The sequence below is a fragment of the Pistacia vera genome, unplaced genomic scaffold (assembly GCF_008641045.1).
Source record: "Pistacia vera cultivar Batoury unplaced genomic scaffold, PisVer_v2 Contig78, whole genome shotgun sequence".
NCBI classification, from domain to species: Eukaryota; Viridiplantae; Streptophyta; class Magnoliopsida; order Sapindales; family Anacardiaceae; genus Pistacia; species Pistacia vera.
The window spans coordinates 268,833-276,114 of NW_022196645.1; positions in this window are offsets into that span (position 1 = coordinate 268,833).

The window sequence follows — 7,282 nt, forward strand, 5'->3', positions numbered from 1 at the left end:
TTTGGGGGTGAATTATTTAAACAGTCCGGAACACAGTTGCAACATGAGTTCAGCCTACCATCCGCAAACGGATGGTCAAACTGAAGTGTCAATCGTGTTAGAGACTACCTCCGGTGCTCGTCAATAGCCACCGACAGCAGTGGCCGAATGGGTGCCATGGGCAGAATTTTGGTTCAATACCACCTATCAGCTCCACGGAATGTGCCCCTTTAAGGCTCTCTATGGCCGTGAACCTCCAACGTATACGATATGCGGATCATACTTCTCCAGTTGCCGATGTTGACCAACAACTTCAGCACCGAAACATATCAGGAGATTAAAGACAAATCTTCTCAAGGCTCAAAACCGCGATGAAATATGCTGATCGCCATCGTCGAGAGGTGACATTTGAGATAGGAGATTCGGTATACTTGAAGTTACAACCGATCGATTACGATCCTTAGCCCTCGCTATAATGAGAAACTGAGCCCGCGGTTTTGTGTCCTTTTGTCATCACCGGACAGGATTGGAGCGGTGCATACAGGTTGCACTGCCTCCTTCAGCCCGCATTCATAATGCTTTCATGTTTCACAGCTGAAGAAAAGCCATGTTCCCAGTTGCCAACAGCCAGCCTCTCTCCGGCAGCTCTTAACGAGGATTTAACGTTACAACTCGAACCTGAAGCATTTTCAAGAAAAGGAAACTTCGAATGGCCAATGGGAATGCTGTGTCAAGGGAAGGTTCCTTCCTATGAAAACACATGGGAAGATTTTGACACTATTCACCACCAATTTCCTACATTTCACCTTGAGGACAAGGTGACTCTCTTTGGGGAGGGTAATGATGAGCACTCAACAAGGCTGGTGTACCACAGGAATGTTGTAGGAAGTAAGGGAATATTAGGAAGTTGGGATTGTGTGAGGGAATATTTGTGGAACAGGTGGCATGATATAGAGGGATGGTGGTTCGGTTGGAAACGGACAGTGCAGAACAGATAAAAAGAAGAGGAGAGAAATGGAGGGGGAAGAGAGAAGTAAATGGAAGGGGTACTGACCCTCGAAGTCAGTATTTTGGGGAGGTGCTGCCCTCGAAGTCGCTGTTGCTTATCATTTTCTGGTGTACTTCACTAGTTTGTTTTGCTGAGTTGTTTGTTGTTTGTTATTGATATTGCTAGGGGTGACTATTAGCTATTGCATAGGGCTGTATTGTTCTATTGAGAATTAAATACAGGGTCCTCTCATTAAACTGTGATTCTGCGTGTGAGTGTGGATTGTTGGTTGGTATGTGTTATCTGATTTGCAGGACAGGTCCTATCAGAGGCTGTATTGTTCTATTGAGAATTAATATAACAGGGTCCTCTCATTAAACTGTGATTTTGCATGTGAGTGTGGATTGTTGGTTGGTAGTATTATCTGATTTGCAGGACAGGTCCTATCAAGTGGTATCAGAGCAGTGTGGTCTGGGTAATGGTCGTGACGAGGATGGATTCTAGACTCGATAATGTGGAGAAAGAGGTTACAAAGCTGGGAGTAGAAATGGGTACCATCAAGGAGTGTTTGGTGGAGATACAGTCATGGGTAAGACGAAAGAATGAAGAAGAGGTTGAGAGAGCAGAGGGACAGTCAGGAGAAAATAATCAGTCTCACCACGAAGAAAATGGGAATGGAGCCAGTGGATCTGGGAGCAGTAACCAAAACCGTAATGAAATAGGGGGGCGAAAATTGGAAATGCCCATCTTTTCAGGTGAAGATCCCTACGGATGGATCTTCAGAGTAGAGAGATACTTCAACATCAATGGAATATTGGAAGAAGGAAGGTTGGCTGCAGCAGCTGTCTGCATGGAAGGAGAAGCCATCAATTGGTTCCAGTGGACAGAATCCAGGACGCCGGCAAGCTCCTGGGCTATGTTTAAATTAGTGCTCCTTCAGAGATTTAGTGGATCCCAAGAACTCAACCCATACGAGTCCCTAATGGCGATGAAACAGACAAGCTCAGTGGTGGAGTTCCGTCGTCAGTTTGAGGCAGTGGCAGCTCTATTGGTAGGGGAGAAAGAAGAGATCCTACAAGCTGCATTCGTGAATGGGTTAAAAACAGAGATTAGGGCTAAGGTGAGGTTGGCCTAACCAAATTCATTGATGCAAGTTATTGAGCTGGCCCAAAGGATTGAAGAAAAGAACCAGGCCTTCGAAGAAGCCCAAGTGGGAGTAAACAGGGGCTCACACACATTTGGGCCTGGGTTTACATTTGGATCTAGAAGTGTACCCAGATTTTTCAACCTGACCCGAACTGAAAATAATCCCAAATTTCCCAACACCATAGAATCCCTAAAAACTAATTCACACTCTTTTTCTCCTTTCAGTCGACGAACACCAGAATCCTCCCTGCAGGGTTCATCGACGAATTCCTCCACGCGTGAATCATCGACGACGAACTCCCGGCCTTTCGAACGACCAGGCTTCCAACGACGTGAGTTCCCTTTTCGTCGGATGACAGACGTCAAGATTCAGAAGAAACGAGAGAAGGGGATCTGCTTTCGATGCGATGGAAAATACTCGCTAGGGCATAAATGCGGCAAAAACAGTTTCAAATCCTCCTGATTGAAGATGAAGAAGATGACCCAGATCCAAGTGGGGGTGGAGAAATTGTCGAAGCTGAAATAGAGCACCCACAGGACAACGTGGAGCTCTCCTTTAGCTCAATGGTTAGGATTCAGGGACCGCAGACAATGAAAGTCAAAGGAAGAATCCAAGGTAAAGAGTGGATTGTGTTGATTGATAGTGGGGCTTCCCACAATTTTATTAGCTCAAAAGTGGTTGAACAGTTAGGGATACCAGTGGTCAGAACTCAATCCTTCGGTGTTAGGGTGGGTGATGGATATAGTGTTAGATGTGAAGGGGAATGTAAGGACGTGTGTTTGGAGTTACCGAGTGTGACAATTGTGCAAAACTTTTTTCCATTTGAGATGAGTAGCGCGGATGTAGTCCTAGGTATAGCATGGCTTGAGACTCTGGGTGAGACTGTTACAGATTGGAGAAAACAAACGATGAGGTTCACAATGGGACCCTGGGTAGTCTATCTGTATGGGGATCCATCTCTTAGCAAGACCATGGTATCGCTCAAGGCGATGATTAAGGCATTATAGAGCGAAGGACAAGGCTGTTTGATCGAGTTTGGGCAGCTGCAGACTCAGTGTGAAAATATGAGGGCTATTGATGACAGACTGTTAAAGGTATTGGGACACTATAGTCAAGTCTTCGAGCCACTCTCCGGGTTACCACCAACTAGGTCAAAGGACCATGCTATTCAGCTAGTTCCGGGAACACAGCCACCAAACCTTAGACCCTCCCGATACCCTTATTATCAGAAAAATGAGATCGAGCGTATTATCAAAGAGATGTTGGCCTTGAGAATTATAAAACCAAGCATCAGCCCGTTTTCCAGCCCTGTTTTATTAGTGAAAAAGAAGGACGGAGGGTAGCACTTCTGTGTAGATTATCGGGCTGTTAACAAGGTGACCGTTCCGGATAAGTTTCCAATCCCCGCTATCGACGAACTGTTTGATGAGTTAGATGGGGCAACTATATTTTCGAAACTCGATTTGAAATCCGGATATCACCAAATCAGAGTGAAACCCGAAGACACACCAAAGACAGCTTTTCGGACACACGAGGGGCACTATGAGTTTCTCATAATGCCTTTCGGCCTTACCACCGCACCAGCAATGTTTCAGGCAGTCATGAATGATGTCTTCAGGCCGTATTTGAGAAAATTCTTGTTGGTGTTTTTTGACGACATATTGATTTACAGTAGGGAGATGGATGAACATGCAGAGCACTTAAGTATTATTTTGCAGGTGTTATTGGAGAATCAGCTGGTGGTAAATCAAAAGAAGTGTCAATTCGGGCAACTTCAGCTGGAATATCTAGGCCATGTTGTGTCTGCCAAGGGTGTAGCAGTTGATCCCACCAAGATAGAAAGCATCACTAAATGGCCAGAACCAAAGGACATCAGGGCACTCAGAGGATTTCTAGGACTAACAGGCTACTACCGCCGTTTTGTTCGCGATTATGGTAAGATAGCTCTTCCACTCACTGCACTTTTAAAAAATGACTCTTTTGCCTGGAATCCAACAGCTCAACAGGCCTTCGAGGAATTAAAAAGCATCATGACCAGCGTTCCTGTCCTAAGGATGCCCAATTTCACTCAAGAGTTTGTTATCAAGACAGATGCCTCGGGAAGTGGATTAGGGGCAGTACTGATGCAAGAAGGGCGGCTGATTGCATTTCTCAGTAAAGGTTTGTCTATCAATTCAAAACTAAAGTCAGCCTATGAGCGGGAATTAATGGCTGTGGTATTGGCTGTGCAAAAATGGCAGCATTATCTCGGTCGACGTTTTGTTATCAGGACAGATCAGCGGAGTCTACATTTCCTAACCGACCAGAAATTACTAAGTCAAAGTCAGCAAAAGTGGGTTATCAAACTATTAGGACTAAATTCATCATCTAATATAAACCGGGACCACAAAATAAAGCAGCAGACGCCCTTTACAGGATGTCCTAGCCAACTGAGTATCATGCTATTTCGATGGGGTGTTTTTCGAGACTTGACAGCCTTGAGGATGCAATACAGCAAGATGCCAAGTTGCGACAGATTATCCAACAGCTCTTGATTGACTCAAACAGTCACCCTCGTTTCAGATTGGTAGGACGCCATTTGATGTACCATAACCGATTGGTTTTACCGAAATCGGGGCCTCACATTCATCAGCTATTATAGGAATTTCATACTTCACCGATTGGAGGCCATTCTGGATTTTTTCGGACATACAAACGAATATCAAATGTGGTGTTTTGGGAAGGAATGAAGAAAGACATCAAGGCATTTGTAGCTGCTTGCAGCATCTGTCAACAGAATAAATACGATGCTTTAAGTCCAACAGGTTTGCTCCAACCCTTACCTATTCCTCACCAAGTGTGGGATGATGTTTCAATGGATTTTATTATGGGGCTACCCAAAGCGCATGGGGTCGACACTATTCTGGTCGTAGTCGACCGGTTCACCAAGTACAGCCATTTTGTCACTCTTAAACACCCATATACAGCCAAGACGGTAGCAGACCTGTTTACCCGAGAGGTGGTCACGTTGCATGGATTTTCGAGAACTATTGTATCCGATCGAGATAGGGTTTTCATGAGTAATTTTTGGGCTGAATTATTTAAACAGTCCGGAACACAGCTGTACATGAGTTCAACCTACCATCCGCAAACAGATGGTCAAACCGAAGTGGTCAACCATTGCTTAGAGACTTACCTCCTGTGCTTCGTCAATAGCCACCCACAGCAGTGGCCCAAATGGGTGCCATGGGCAGAATTTTGGTTCAATACCACCTATCATAGCTCCACGGGAATGTGCCCCTTTAAGGCTCTCTATGGCCGTGAACCTCCAACAGTATTACGGTATGCGGATCATACTTCTCCAGTTGCCGATGTTGACCAACAACTTCAGCACCGAAACCATATCATTGAGGAGTTAAAGACAAATCTTCTCAAGGCTCAAAACCGCATGAAAATATATGCTGATTGCCATCGTCGAGAGGTGACATTTGAGATAGGAGATTCAGTATACTTGAAGTTACAACCGTATCGATTACGGTCCTTAGCCCGTCGCTATAATGAGAAACTAAGCCCACGGTTTTATGGTCCTTTTGTCATCACGGACAGGATTGGAGCGGTGGCATACAGGTTGGCACTGCCTCCTTCAGCCCGCATTCATAATGTCTTCCATATTTCACAGCTGAAGAAAGCCATGTTTCCAGTTGCCAACAGCCAGCCTCTTCCGGCAGCTCTTAACGAGGATTTAACATTACAACTCGAACCAAAAGCAGTTATCAAGAAAAGGAAACTTCTGAATGGCCAGTGGGAAGTGCTGATTCAATGGAAGGGGTTACCTTCCTATGAAAACACATGGAAAGATTTTGACACTATTCACCACCAATTTCCTACATTTCACCTTGAGGACAAGGTGGCTCTCCTTGAGGAGGGTAATGATGAGCACCCAACAAGGCTGGTGTACCACAAGAAGGGTAGTGGTAGGTAGTAGGGGAATATTAGGAAGTCGGGATTTGTTATGAGGGAATATTTGTGGAACAGGTGGCATGATATGAGGGGATGGGGTGGGATTCGGTTGGAACAGACAGGTGACAGAACAGAATAAACGATGAAGAGAAATGGAGGGGGAGAATTAGGAAGTAAATTGGAAGGGAGGTTACTGACCCTCGAAGTCAGTATTTTGGAGGTGGCTGGCCTCGAGTCAGTCTGTTGTTCTTATCATTTTCTGGTGTATTACACTACTTTGCTGAGTTGTTTGTTGTTGTTATTGAATATTGCTAGGGAGTGACTATTAGCTATTTACTAGGGCTGTATTGTTCTATTGAAAATTAATATAACAGGGTCCTCTCATTAAACTGTGATTTGCTGTGAGTGTGGATTGTTGGTTGGTAGTATTATCTGATTTGCAGGACAGGTCATATCAGACCCAGAAACTTCCATATGAAATAGAGAGGAACTCATTATTATCATGCATCTTGGTTCAACTCGACCTCAAACCCAGTTAAATGGGTTTGCTATCATGACTTTTCTAAAACTTCATGAGTGAATTGTTCTAGTGTGATTTTTTTTTTTTTTTTTCTCATAAGAAAAAAATGTGAGTGATTCCTTTTGACAGGATCAAAACAAATCAATCAGACAACTCAAGACTGACTGTTTTGCACTTTAGATTCCATAAAATTTGAAAGCGTAGTTATTTTGGTCCCACTACCAATCAACTAGGAAGAGGCCAGGTCTTCCAAGTAAATTGGAGTTTTTAACTTCAGAATTGATATAGCATTGCCACACAACAATAGTTGGCAAAATTCCTAGAAACACCACACTGCTCAGTTAATCTATCATGACTCATCTATAAATCAACCATTTAGGTAATTATCTGTTTTAGTGAGTCATACTGATGATGGCAACAACACCTACCGAGGGTCCAAAACCAGGGTTTAACCTTGTGATTGGTTAATGCCAACTCTATGAATAAAGTGCAATACAGTGCTAATGCACAGATGATATAAATTAAGTGTTAAACAGTAGATCTACTGGGGACTTTAAATTTAATGTTTTAAAATTGGCTTGCAGTTGTACCTCAACCAATCAGTATAAAGGTGAATTTCAAACTTCAGCCTTATGAGAGATGTAAACAATGAAATATAATCATGAAATCAAGTTATAAGCTAACATCTTATCAAGAAATATACAACATA